General features: G+C 36.5%; 1 non-coding gene across 1 annotated transcript; it reads left to right on the forward strand.

Moving 5' to 3' along the window:
* The first annotated feature begins 14,656 nt into the window (after positions 1-14,656).
* On the forward strand, positions 14,657-14,763 carry LOC124886875. Its single transcript, XR_007044279.1, has one exon. It is a non-coding gene; the product is annotated as a small nucleolar RNA R71 (small nucleolar RNA).
* Positions 14,764-14,968: the final 205 nt, after the last annotated feature.

Genomic DNA, 14,968 nt, shown 5'->3' on the forward strand with positions numbered 1-14,968 from the left:
TGCGGATATTTGGAATTTATGTCCTTTTCTTCTTCTTCTTCCCACCTAGCTTCCTCAAACTTTTGGTTCCTCCATAGAACCTTCATCGAAGCTACGCCTTTCATTTGTAACTGGCGAACTTGCCGATCTAAGATCCTTATCGGGACCTCCTCATAGTACAAAGAGTCCAATATATAAACATCCCTCAAGGGAACAACCAATGAAGGATCACCCACATATTTTTGCAACATAGAGACGTGGAAAACTGGGTGAAGGGAGTTTATACAAGAAGGAAACTCCAACTCATAGGCAACATTGCCAACCCTCTTCACAATCAAGTAGGGACCAACATACCGGGGACTAAGTTTCCCTTTTTTACCAAACCACATCACTCTCTTCATGGGAGACACTTTCAAGGATACCCAATCGCCAACACTAAACTCTAAGTCCCTACTCCTTATATCTGCATAGGATTTTTGGTGACTTTGAGCAGTTTTCAATTCATCACGAATTACCTTGTCCTTCTCTAAGGCTTGGTGACCTATATCAGGGACAACCAACTTACCCTCGCCAACTTCGTACCACCCAATAGGAGATCCATATCTCCTACCATACAATGCCTCAAAAGGCGCTATGCCAATACTAGAGTGGTAACTATTATTATAGGAGAATTCAATAAAAGGCAAGTGGTCATACCAACTACCACCATAATTAATCACACAAGCCCATAAAATATCCTCTAATGTTTGGATAGTTCTTTCTGTGTGTCCATTTATTTGCGGGTGAAAAACGGTACTAAGGCACACTTAGTGCCCAAACCTTTTTGGAATGACTTCCAAAAGTGGGATGAAAAGGGAGGACCACGATCTGAGATGATCAAAATTGGAGCATCGTCCAATTTCATGATTCCCTAAGATACAACTTAGCATAATCTTCTACCGAGTAATTTTCCTCATAGGTAAAAAAGTGAGAGAACTTTGTCATTCTATCAATAATGACATAAATAGAATCACATTGATTCCAAGATCTAGGAAGACCAATAATGAAATCCATATTAATTGCCTCCGACTTTCATTCGGGCAACATAATTTCTTGGCACAAACCACCGGGCCTCAAGTGCTTAACTTTCACTTGTTTACATACCAAACACTTGGCTACATAGACAACTGCATCATGCTTCATATTGCTCTAACAATAGAACACTCTAAGGTTATGATACATCTTGGTGGAACCGGGATGAATAGCATAACGGGATCCATGAGCCTCGGCCATGACCCTTTCCCTCAATCTATCAACGTCGGGAATACATAGCCTACCTTGGTATCTCAAGATACCGTCACCCCTAATCACAATATCTAAAATTTGTGTTGAACCACATTATCCTTGATCTTCATCAAGTTAGGGTCTAATACTTGCTTCTCTTTTATCTCAACAACAAGAGAAGGTTGAGATACCAGATGCATAAATACACCACTAACCTAGGCGTCCATAAGTCAAACTCCAAGATTAGCCAAAGGGTGAATGTACTTCATCAAATCCCACTTATCCTCATCTAAATGAGCCAAACTTCCCATGGAAAATCTACTAGGAGCATCGGTGACTACTTTCGCCTTACCAGGATGGTAATGAAGACTTATATCATAATCTTTCAACAACTCAAGCCACCTTCTTTGCCTGAAGATCAACTCTTTTTGAGTAAACACATATTGGAGACTCTTATGATTGGAAAAGATATCAACATAAAACCCATAAAGATAGTGCCACCAAATCTTTTATGCAAAAACCACGGCTAAAAACTCTAAGTAATGTGTAGGGTAGTTCTTCTCATGAACTTTCAATTGTCTAGAAGAATAGACCACCACCCTACCATGTTGCATTAACATACAACCAAGAATAATTTGAGAAACATCACAAATCACTAAACCATAATTACCTTTGGTCAATGTCAAAACTGCAGCCGAAGTCAATTTAACTTCTCAAAACTACCCTCACACGCATCCGACCGCAATAACTTGACCTTCTTTTGGGTCAGTTTGGTTAATGGGGCAGCTATAGCCAAGAAACTCTCCACAAACCTTCTATAGTAACCGGCTTGACCCGAGACGCTCTGAATATCGGTTGGAGTCATAGGTCTAGGCTACTTCTTAACTACCACAAACTTTTGGGAATCTACCATGATCCCTTCACTAGAGATGACATAACCAAGAAAAGCTATGGCTTTATCCAAAACTCACACTTGGAGAACTTGGCATACAAACAATGATCCTTCAAAGTTTACAATATGACACGTAGGTGATCTACATAATCTGCCTCACTCTTAGAATAAACTAAGATGTCATCAATGAAGACAATGACAAACATGTCCAAGAACGGATGAAAGACCCTACTCATCAAGTCTATAAATACCGCCGAGGCATTGGTTAACCCAAAAGACATGACAAGAAACTATAATGACCATACTAAGTTTTAAAGGCAGTCTTAGGGATATACGCATCCCTATTTCTTATATGATGATAACCCAACCTAAGATCAATCTTAGAGAAACACTTCGCACCCTGAAGTTGATCAAACAAATAATCTATCCTAGGAAGAGGATATTATTCTTTACGATCACTTTATTCAACTGATAATAATCAATGCACATCTGAAGGGAACCATCCTACATGTGTACGAACAATACAAGAGCACCCCATTATCTATGGAGACACAATAGGATGGATAAACCCTTTATCTAAGAGGTCTTTCAATTGCTGCTTAAGCTCTTTCAACTCCACCGAAGCCATTCTATCAGGAGGGATAGAAATTAGATGAGTGTTTGAAACAAGATCAATCCCAAAATTAATTTCCCTTTTGGGAGGAACATTGGGAAGATCATCAGGAAAAACCTTGGGGAACTCATTAACCATGGGAACTCACCTTCCCATACAATGACAAGCTCATTAGAGAATTTAAACATGACCCTATGGGTCCGACAATCTATGGAAGCATAGCAAGAGTGCAACCAATCCATCCCCAGAATGACATAAAAACCCATCATGTCCAACTCTATCAAGTCTATAAAAGTATCTCTACCACCAACAGACACCACACACTCCCTATAGATACTTCCAATAAGAACAGGGTCTCCGATCAGGGTAGAAACTAAAAAAAGAACCTATAGACTCTTGAAACCACAATTAAGATACACAGCCACATACGGGTCACATAAGAAAGAGTAGACCCTCGATCAAGCAAATAATACACATCACTAGAGAAAAGTCTCAACATACCTGTGACAATATTAGGAGATGCTTCAGAATCCTAGTGATTAGTAAGTGTATAGAAGAAGTTTCATCTAACGCCAGTGCCAGAAACAGAAGCAGAGGTAGACATAGATAGAGTAGGAACATGAGCCCTATTGGCCCAAGAAGATGCTAGAGAGAGGAACTCATGTTGCATGTTCCCAATCAGACTACAATGAAAAATATATATTTCTCTACTTCTTACACTGACCACAACGACTCTGATCATAAAATCTACAAAGAGGGCAGGGTGGAGCTGACTGGGCACTACTAGCCTAGAATTAGGCACCCTATGCTTGAAACCTACCACTAAATTAAGATCAAAAGTCACCCAAAAATTTTGGGTAAGGAGAGCGAACACTAGCTGAGGAGAAGGAACACAAACTCCCCTACTTCTTCCCTGACCACTTGATGCCATCTCCACCACTATGCTCAGAAGGCCTAAATTTCTTTCCCTGCCTCTCACTAAGATCAACTTGCTTCTTTTTATCTTTTTAAACTTGTTTTATATACACAATCAATCAAGAAATATATATGTTCTCAATCAATAAGGCCACCTTGCTCTCAAAAACTAACTCATGTGACAATCCCGAGACAAACTTATGCATTCTAGCCCTTATGATAGAAACCATCTCGGGAGCATACCTTGACAATTGGTGTAATTTCAAGGCCTACTCTTGAATGGACATCTTCCTCTTCTTCAAGTTCACAAACTCTTCCGCCTTTGCCTCTCTCAACTCTTGAGGAAAAAATCGATCTAAGAAAGCCTCAAAGAAATCCTCCCACATGGAGGGACTAGCATCAACACCTCTGGATAACTCCCACCCTTCGTACCATTGGTACGCTACATCTTTCAATTAGTAGGAAACAAACTTAGCAACCTCAATATCTAAAACATGCATGATTCAGAAGATCTTCTCTATTTCAACAATGAAGCCTTAAGGATCTTCCTTAACTTTCATACCGGAGAACATAGGAGGCTCAACCTAATAAATTGGCCAATTCTTGTAACCTCAGAAGAAAAAGTAGATGGAGCACCACGCTTCGATAAAGAAGCTACCAATTGAGTCAAGAGGCTAATAGAGCGATGAAACTCAGCATTAGTAGCACCCCTCTTAGGTGATAGAATAAGAGGGTCACTCTCATAGTTTAGGTTGGTGGGGATAGGTGGAACCTCATAAAGATGGTTAGATGCCATAACCCTAGCACATGACTGAACTCTAAAAGTTGGACGAGCTTCGTCCATAGGTGTTTTCCTGAACCTCAGATCTCCTTGGAGGCATGATCTAAAAGATAGCAAATGGAGATCAGAGAAATCCAAGACCTTAGACTCTATAACTTGAGATTGAAATACAAGAAAGGGAAACATTTCCTAAAATGTCTCATAGCCCCTCTTTTATAAGTGTGGTGCACTTCACACCCATAAAAAAGACTCTACTCGATACGATATTATGAATACCAAACTGACCATAAACCTAGGCTCTGATACCAACTTGACACACCTTGAAATTGGGCCATGTCATATGGGCACCTCAAACCCACATGAACCAGAGGTTTCCCCGATAATCTAACCTAATCATCAATATATATATCATAAGGGTCAGATAAATCCCAACCATATAATAAGGAAGCGGAAAACATATTGTAAGTCATAAATTAAACATGTCTAAACACTTTATATATCCATCAATCTAACCATTACACCCAATTCCACAGTCATCCACAACACCTCTATTCAATCGATGTTTATAAATGTATATGTCAGGATAAGCCCCCAACAGTGGCCAAACTAAGTCTAAATAAGACTAAATCTAAATATAAGAAACCAAGAATTGAATGTCTTCCAAAGTAAGGAAGCTCACCACTTCGAAGTCAATGCACGAACTGCTTCGATCACCTAATCACTATACAGGAAGAGCATATGATGCTCTGCCTCTATGTCGCATGGGGACATAGCATCTGAAGATGGTTAGTGGTTGGATCACTAGCATGTAATATAAGGATAAGAATAAAATAGCATCATTATTCCACAACAAGTCAATATATCATATTCTTAAACTTATCATTACATATAGGTATATTGCATGCTAATCAAGAAGTCAAGGCTTAATAATATTCTTGAACATCCATTTATTAGACATAAAGTGGGGGACTCACACCCTCCATCCTTATAGATTCTAGCATTTCTCATTTAGCATAGGACTTTAACCATATTCATACATTCATTAGCCAAGGACCTTAACCATATACACTGTTATTTAAATAAGGGACTCTAACCACACACATTCAAATTGGCAAGGGACTTTAACTTCAAGCCCACTTGTTAGACAAAGGACTCTAACCTTGTGGAAAGAGACTTTAACCATAAACTCTTTTATCCGGCGAGGTACATTAACCTTAAGAGATCTCTTTAAGCAAGAGACTTTAACCTTGAGAAATTTTACTGAGCAAGGGACTCCAACCTCAAGCCATTCCATAAGGCAAGGGACTTGAACCTCAAGCCATCATAATTATCATTAATTGACATTGATACTTTAACCCTTTGACCATGCGTCAACATTCATTCCACAGAAAATTTAAGGACTTTAACTAATTAACTACTTCAACGCTATACATGACCCCATGGTCCTTATGGGAGCCTTCATTGCTCAACTATTCCAATAGGTTATTGCTTTCATTCAATTCATCATATAATTCAAGTAATAGTCATCAAGACCCTTAAAAACTATTCACATTTCATTAACAATCTTATACTACATTCTCACCACACTTTAGCTCAACACAACTCAAGTTCATCTTCACACTGAGGGACTTCAACCCCTTATTAGTCATTAACTCAACAAGGTCACCATTTAATAATAAATGGATCACAATACTTTTACAACATGATGTATCAATCATTCATACTTATTGGGACATTACCCTAGTTCAACATATCACCAAATATGAATTGATAATTCACTTAGTCATTTTCACAAATACATAATGTGCATACCTTTAACAAGGCTATTTTCATGATAAAAATCATCAAGATTAGGGTTACTCAAGACCTTCATGCTAAACCATAGACAAAAATCACCCACATATGAAAATCATGATCAATAACATGTATAAACATAAGTCTAAGCAAGAATCAACATTATTCATCTTTAGGAAACAAAACCCTTTTCTTTTTATTTTAAAATCACCATGTACACTTACTAATCCAAGTGTAAAATACATGGTTTTAGAGTTATTTAACAAGGGGAAGATTTACATGCCTTAGACAAATTGATTCACCAAGAGTCTTGACTTCACTTTGCCTCTTAAAGATCACCCTATAAACCCTAGCCTCTAATTCTACAAAGATGAGTTTGAGAGAGTGTTTTGGATGTTTGATCCACTCAAAATATGTTTATGGAGGCAATATACAGATATAGTAAAGGGAATTAGGGTTTAGGGTGTATTAAATGACCACAAGGTCCTCAACTAAAAGATGGAAATTGGACCGAACCCATTCAGGGGTACGACTCACTAAGAGAATCATACCCTAGGGTACGAGTGGTATCCTAACTCGTACCCTAGGATTATCCTAGGTTACCTACACTATTAAAGGTATGACCAAACATCCTTAGGCTGTACACAAAGGGTATGACTCAACCCTTAACTCATATGCTTCAACCGTATAAAAAATAATCCATTCAAAGTTCAAGTCCAAACTTTATACGACTCTCTTAGTATGACTCGTACCCTTTGGTATGATTGAGGTAGGGGTAAATCGTACCTAGGATAGTGAGTAAACCTTACCATACTACCTAGGATATGATAGGGGAGGTGAAGAAGATTACAACAAGCATCTTAGGGGTATAACTCATTCCTCTAGTCGTACCCACCCAAGTAACATCAATTGAAGAAATTTTTGAATGGTTCAAAGTCTAGGTGTTTCAAGCACCCGGTCAATCTCTATTTGGACTCAGAAAAAACTAGTACATGGCACTATTTAGTGCAACCGCTTAAGAGCATCATTGGTAGGTTAAGCGGTAGTCACTTTAACGACCCTTAGCTGCTTTAGTGGCCTTGGCCATTTGGCTTAGGTCTATTTTGATAGTCAAGGACCGCTTAAGTGAACATTAATTTAGCGGTTAGCGATGCCTGCATCTAATGGCATGATCACTTTAGCGGACTTATGCCTCTTAAGTAGTAGCCGCTTAAGCATATAAGTAGCCACTTTAGTGGAACTAGGGATTGTAAATCCCCTTCTTCTCCCAAAATATCCATTCAATTTCTCCATTATTTTCCACCATTTGAGTGATTGAAGAGAGGTAAAGAGTGGGGAATCATCCATTGAAGATAAGGTAAGTTAGCCTAACACTCCTTGACCTTTTACCATTAATTTCCCTATCATTTTTCATCCTATTTCATTGTAAATTCTTAGAAATTAGGACTTTAAATTCTTGGACCTTAGGGGCTGATTTGAGCCCCAATTTATGCAGCATTTGTGGTCAACTTCTAAGCATATATTCCTTATCCTTTGAGTGACCTCATAATGGGTTTTATTTTGGATTCTCTCTGCGAGCCCCATGAGCCTATTCTTGACCCATATTCTAACCCAAACCTAAGAAATATGGGTTTTGTTTTACTCATAATGATATGTAGATCACTATTCTAATAGCATGGTGGCATTTCAAGATCGAGGAGCAAAGATGGGTGATTTACAAATAATTCAAAGATTGTGGTATGACATCGAGGTAGACTTTAGTCTAATCTTCTTCATGTGATAGTATATGATATATATTGCAAGTTAGGTAAGGATGATAGGATATAATTTTATAGAATATCATGACTTAGCCAAATTTAGGAGTTTTGGAATAGAAGGGTGAACCGACCCTTAAGGTGAAATATTTATTATAGCGATAAGAATCTTATTACCCTAGATTACTAGCATATTTATTATTGTTGATGCTAAGGATCCTTAAGTATCAGTTTTGTTACTTGACTTAGTGGATTGGATTATAGTTTTCCCCATATTATAGTATTGCCTTTATGCTAGTTATATACTGTTGTGCCTGAGGTCGTGGTTACGATACTAGTTGGATCCAGGTGAGTAATCTATCCTTCTAAAGGACTGGCTTAGTCTATTCGCATGGACGAGTATGATCTTATTGTTTGTATACTGGTGGTGGCATACATCCTATTATGTGCGTTCATGCTCATTAATGGTACGATTCCAACCAAAATCATGATTTTACTACTATTTTATAAAAAAGAATTAATTCCTAATTTTACTTGTACAATGGAATCTTTTTTAATAGGGATGGTACTACCTTATTTACTAATTTATGAGATTTTGGAACTAAAAATGATGTTTTGAACATTAGATCGAGATTTATTCCAGTCCATGGTTTATCTATTCTTTTACCACTAGTCCCGGAGTTGATCCTAGGCAATAGATTTATAGACTTATACTCTTTTAGCCACAGTTCGAGTTTGTGCACTTACTATATATATATACATCTCTCCAATACTAGATGGGGTAGATTGATGATTATGATTATTGAAAATCCTGGATTGGGACCAGGTAAGTGTATACAAATATTTCTGTATCCCCTAGGGGCCACTTTATCCATGAGCTATCATGATAGAGAAGAGAAGTCATCGTAGGTCCTACCTTTTTGAGCTATTAAGCTGGACGAGATGTATACACTTGGTATGTTATGGAACTTGAATCAGATATGGTACTATGGATTTACTTTGCATTTATTCATTCATATGCATTACCTATAACTAGTATGGTTTTGGGTGCTTATATAAATTATCCTTATTAGGGGTTGCATATGTATAGGCTATGATTGCAATTTGATGAGTGTTGATTGAATATTTTTGGTTTTATGGGGCCCTGATTAGGTATTGTTTGTTTGGACTAGCCGGTTACTTTATTATTGTTATTTTGGTTATTTTATGGCAGACCGATTATGGATTGGTACTAAGGTTGGTGGTATGATTTTGATCGCTTTTTTTTTTTTTATAGTAAACTACATTATGGACAATATACTCAGGGTTAGACACTTGGACTACAAGCCCAAATCATGCTAAAATTAGCTTTCCTACTTAGTTAGGAGTTTCTAGAGGGGTTAGGTAGGCTACCTTAGGCTGTTAGCTTTGAGTTAGACTCATATACCTATATTAGCATATGTCCCCCTCTTCCCTTGTTATTCACATTGTATATGTCTTCCTTAGCCTTGTATACTACTATATATCCTTCTTCTACTCTTTACTTATATATTGGCTAGTGATATTCACAGTGCCCAAGCGCATATGCAAGTGTACGTGGTCTTATCAAGTAGTAAAGTGGCTTTCAAGAAGCCAAGTATCGATCCCATAGCGACTTGATTTAACAACGATTTAATTTTAGTTCACAGTCTAGATTAATTTAGTACAAAAGTAACCAATCAGAGTTTGGAAAATTGTAAAAAAAAATTAAACAATACATAAAATAAAATACTTGAGACAAATAATGGAGAAAAACCCAGGGTTAAAGCACTCAGAATAATCATACTATGTTATTGTATTTTATTCGTTAACTTGCTTATCTTGGTTGTTGATTTGTAGGGTTCATTGTATGATCAGAGTTTCCCAACCTCTAATCTTTTACCTAATATGGACATTACAACTATATCATTGAGACGGTATGTAATAATCCAAATAAGTTAATTAAAGCTATCATCCTATGTTTGAATCAAGTAAGATATTTAAGTACATCCCTGTCCTAGATGCTAAGTTTAATTCTTTATTTTATAAAAGAATAAAAATCAAAACTTTGTTTATTCCCATGTTTTATCTCCCTATTCCCTCTCCCGAGATCAAAAGGCCAACAATATATGTATTCTAAGGGTCGCGAATCCTTAAAATAATTAAAACAAGAATAAACAAACAACCAAATATGAGAAGCAAAATTAATCAAAATTAATCCAAAATAATAGTAATCATGTTCTTGACTTTAACCCCGAAAAGAGGAGTTCTAGCAGATAATATTCATAATCACGATCCAAATAATTGAATACATGATATGAAAAATTAAAATCTAAATAAAAAAATTAAAACCTAATTAAGGACCGTGTAGCAGCCACGTCCAAATCAATTCCATTCCCTCTCGTGTATCGTGTCCAGCTATTCTCCTCTCTATATTGTCCAAAGTTGACCTCCTTTTTATAATGTCCAGCTGTAGTGTGTATATTATATTAAATCCTAATAAAAATAGGAAAAGGAGGCTGTACGTGGATTAAGAAAATCCCACTAGCCTCTTCTTAAATTACGTGCCATGCAACTTTATTTAAAATAGGAAAAAAACTTCCTAATCCGTGTCGGCGAACATTAAATTACTGTGCTTAAATACATCGACTTGATACATCAACTTTGCATCACTGCATTGTAGAACGTCTTATCCTTTACCCATGTTTTTTGTATTGTATTTTCAATGAATTTCGGCCTTTAAATCATCTATATATCACCATATTTAGCTCACAAAGCCTCCTACAATATCACAAACCACATATTAAAAATCAAAATAACGCAATAACCTCAACAACAAATCAAAACAAAAGCTAAGATAAGGCAAATTTGCAATGATCTTCCACTTATTATTCCGACTCTTGACTTAATCAAATTAAAATTTGCCTATTAAAAACAAGTTATTCCCTCATTATTACACCATTAAAGTATTTGAAATAAATTAAACACATTAGAATCCAACGAAACCAACTAGACACACACTTAGCTCAATCTATAAAACTAGTTTTCCGGGTTGAACTCTGAATTACTCAATTAAGTACAAACTTATTTGAAAAATACTTTGGACATTGTAATCACATACTTGGACACTTAAATGCTTATTTATATCAATATCAACAAGTTAAGAACACAAATTTCTCTCAAAACAAGGCGAAATAAGCTAGAATAATGATACCAAAGTGTATAAAACCACCTCAGATCATCACCTCACACTTAAACTGTTGTTCGTCCTTGAACAACCCATTACTCTAAGCATTAAAATCTAAGGGAACACTACACTTCTAATAAAATAAAGAAACTCAAGCTAGTATTAAAATGACTACACGGAATGCAAGTTTCTACACAAAACACATTATTTACACAATCGATAGCTCATGAACACTACTCCAAAACATCCTAGCCTCAAGAATTGACTCACCTAGTTGGAAAACTCATGCTTATTGCTCAATAAAAGACATCATACAAATCACATATATTTATAAAAACATGTGCCCTCACAACAAGAGAGTTACCCACAATCACTCACAAAAATACAATTTATATCATAATGGGTACAAGAATCAAATTAGTCTCACTCTCACAAAGAACTCACAAGTTACACATAATGAACCATAGGCTTGACCTTAGTGTAATGCTCTACTAATAGTTGAATGCAAAGCTTAGGATCAATTAGGACTTTTCCTGGTTGTAATGTAGGCAAAGGGACGAGTAGAAACTATTTGGGAATAGTGACTAACCTCTCTAAGAGATTTAGTACACTACATTAAACATTTAAAACCACTCTCCAAGAACCAAATTATACTTTTTCATCCTCCCATATCTTTTATTTTTGCCCCATCTCTTTTAAGAATTTTTCACAAACACTTGGTGGATACATACTTTACTACCACAAGAATCAATTTTTCTCTCTTGTTACAATCATGACAATATTTTTAGCATAAATTATATTATATCCATCCACCATACATCAATTATACTCCAATAGCTATTACTTTGGGGCATTAATTTCACCTTTTTGTTCTTCAATTTCTCAACTTCTTACTAATTCAATTTTTTATTAAAGCACTTAGGAGCTTTTTGGATCAAATTAAGGTCTATCAAAGAAGGGATTAAGCTACTTATGAGGTTGCCAAAGAAAAAGCTAAAGGCTCAATTAGGGTTAGCTAGGATAATGCACAAGGGTAGGACAAATAAAAGGTATAAAACAAGGCTATCAAAGAAATGGCAAAATCATCTCCTAAACCCACATTGTTTATTTCTCTTCATGCACACACCAGGCAAGTTCTAGACATCATATGCAACACAGAATATACAAATACCTCATACACACATGACAGATGCTCAACTCAAGAGGATCATTATAGACTCCCAACCAAACAATAACATGAATTCAAATTTAATCCACAAAACTAGAGTCATAAACATGAGTCCAAGAGTCTAAAAAATAGCAATTCACTTAATTAGCATGCATTTACAACAAACCCACTTGCATCATGTAATAAAAAATAGTACCAACAAGAATATCTTACACATTCTTTTTTAAATTGAGCCAAAATTTGAGAATTTCCCTACCCCACCCTAAAAAATCTACGTTGTCTCCAAAGTGAATTTAAAAGTAAAAAGATAGAAATACTCACTGAGGCCTCTAGGCCTAGATAGCAATATTTTTTGTATTCATGGGATCCGTGAGACCCCACACTCAGTCTTTGCCATGCTCTTATCTCAGGTTTTTGGTACTCAGACTACCCAATAACCTGTCACTCAACCAAAAACAAAAATTACGTTAAATAAAAACTAAAAAAAAAACTAAAAGAAACAAACCTAATTAACTTGGGTTGCCTCCCAAGCAGTGCCTAATTTAGTGTTGCGGCACGACCTAACTCAACTTAACCATATTCCTTCATCTTTTACTCACACTTGGGGGCCATATTCTTATCCTTTTCACCCCTTCAAAAGCAACATATTTCTCAACTTTAGCCTTTTAATGCTCACCAATTTCCATTATGTTGGACTTAGGAGATAGAGTCTTAGAATGCTCAATCAGGTAGTTTAAAGAGGTCTTTTATGGACTAGCCACCCCACACTTGTCCCCTTTAATAATATTTATCATACACAAATCTTTAACTTGGGGTATAATTTATGGGTACTTTGTATACATGAAATACCACCTCTTCATCATCTACCCTCATCTTGAGCGTGGCTTCTCTAACATCAATCAACGCTCCTCCGGTTGCTAAAAATGGATGCCCCAAAATAATTGGCACCTATTCATCTACCTCAAAATCAATAACAATTAAGTCAGCAGGAATAATAAATTTACCAACCTTAATGAGGACATCTTCAATTATTTATTCCAGATATGCCATGGAGCCATTTGCTAGTTGCAAAACCACGATTGTCGATCTAGGATTTCCCAAGTCTAATTTTTTAAACAGAGATAGGGGTATCAAATTTATACTTACCCCTAAATCACTCAGTGCATGAACCTCTTTACTCCTAATTTGAATAGGGATGGAAAACTTCCCTTGATCGTTTAATTTCTTGAGAATTTTCTGTGTCATTACCGCACTACACTCTTGAGTAAGTTTTATTTCTCCCACATCTTGTAATTTCACATTTTTAGCCACCACATCCCTCAAGTACTTTGCATACTTAGGCATACTCAGCAAAACATCTAAAAGAGGTAAATTAATATGAATCTTTCTGAATGTGTCAAAGAATTTTTTGAATATTGCATCCTCCTTTGCATTTATTTTTCTCTGAGGGAAGGGTAGTGGAATCCTCTTTTTCACTTCTTCCACAACCACTTTTTCCTTCAAGTACTCAGACTTTCTTAAATTTTCAGCAACTCTGTAATTTACCTGTTGGGTCACCACATTAACATCTACCTCTTTTGTTGTCTTAGGAGGTTCTACTTCAAGCTTCTTATCATTTCTCAAGGTGATTTCCATAACCAGCTTTGAATTTTTTGTATTTGCTGGCAACCCACCTTGTGGTCTGGCATTTAGTGCTTGTGATAATTGGCTAATTTGCAACTCTAAACTTCTTGTGGCCTCTTGCTAATTCTATAAGTTTGTAGCAAATTGTGTTTGATTAGCTAGGATCTATTTTAACATCTCCTCCATATTGCTAGGTCTGCGGGGCATTCCATGATTGATTTGTTGGATAGGTCTATGACTTCATGTTATAGGCATTACCATAATTTGGCCTTTGAGCATTGCCTAGATACATTATAGATTCCGAATTTGAAGCACACATGGCCACAGAATGGCCATTATTTCTACATATCTCACACCAACCTGTGCTTGTTGGATAGTATTAACTGTGGATGTAGGTTGTGTTGCTCCTAATTTTATGCTGCTGAATATTGTGTTGATCAAATTCTATAGTGCAGAAACCTGTGCTGATAAGGCTGTGAATTACTTCACCTCCAATACACCCATAATTCTTTTTGTGGCATTTCTAGATTCTGAATGTCAATCTAGATTTTCTTGTGCTATGGGGTTCAACAATGTGTATAGCTCATCATAAGTCAATTCTAGTGCTTGACCACCTGCGGCTAACCTAGCAAAATCTTTGTATTATGATCAAGAGCTTCTACAAATGTATGAGCAAGTACCTCATTCGACTATTGGTGGTGTGGACACTCTCGAAAAAGATCCTTGAAGTATTCCCAAGCATTATAGAGGTTTTCATTAGGCTTCTGTTTAAAGCTCACTATCTTACTGCGAAGTCTCACAGTCTTTCCTGATGGAAAGAATCTGATGAGAAACTTTCTAGCTAAGTCATCCCATGATGTGATTGAATTAGCCGGCGCCGCATTCAACTACCTTTTAGCTTCTCCTAAAAGTGAATGGGGAAACAGTGTCAGCCTCACATAATTTGGAGTCACCCCAGTTGTAGTGAATGTATTTGTAAGCTCAATGAAGGTCTGCAAGTGG

The sequence above is a fragment of the Capsicum annuum genome, chromosome 8, assembly GCF_002878395.1.
Source record: "Capsicum annuum cultivar UCD-10X-F1 chromosome 8, UCD10Xv1.1, whole genome shotgun sequence".
NCBI lineage: Eukaryota > Viridiplantae > Streptophyta > Magnoliopsida > Solanales > Solanaceae > Capsicum > Capsicum annuum.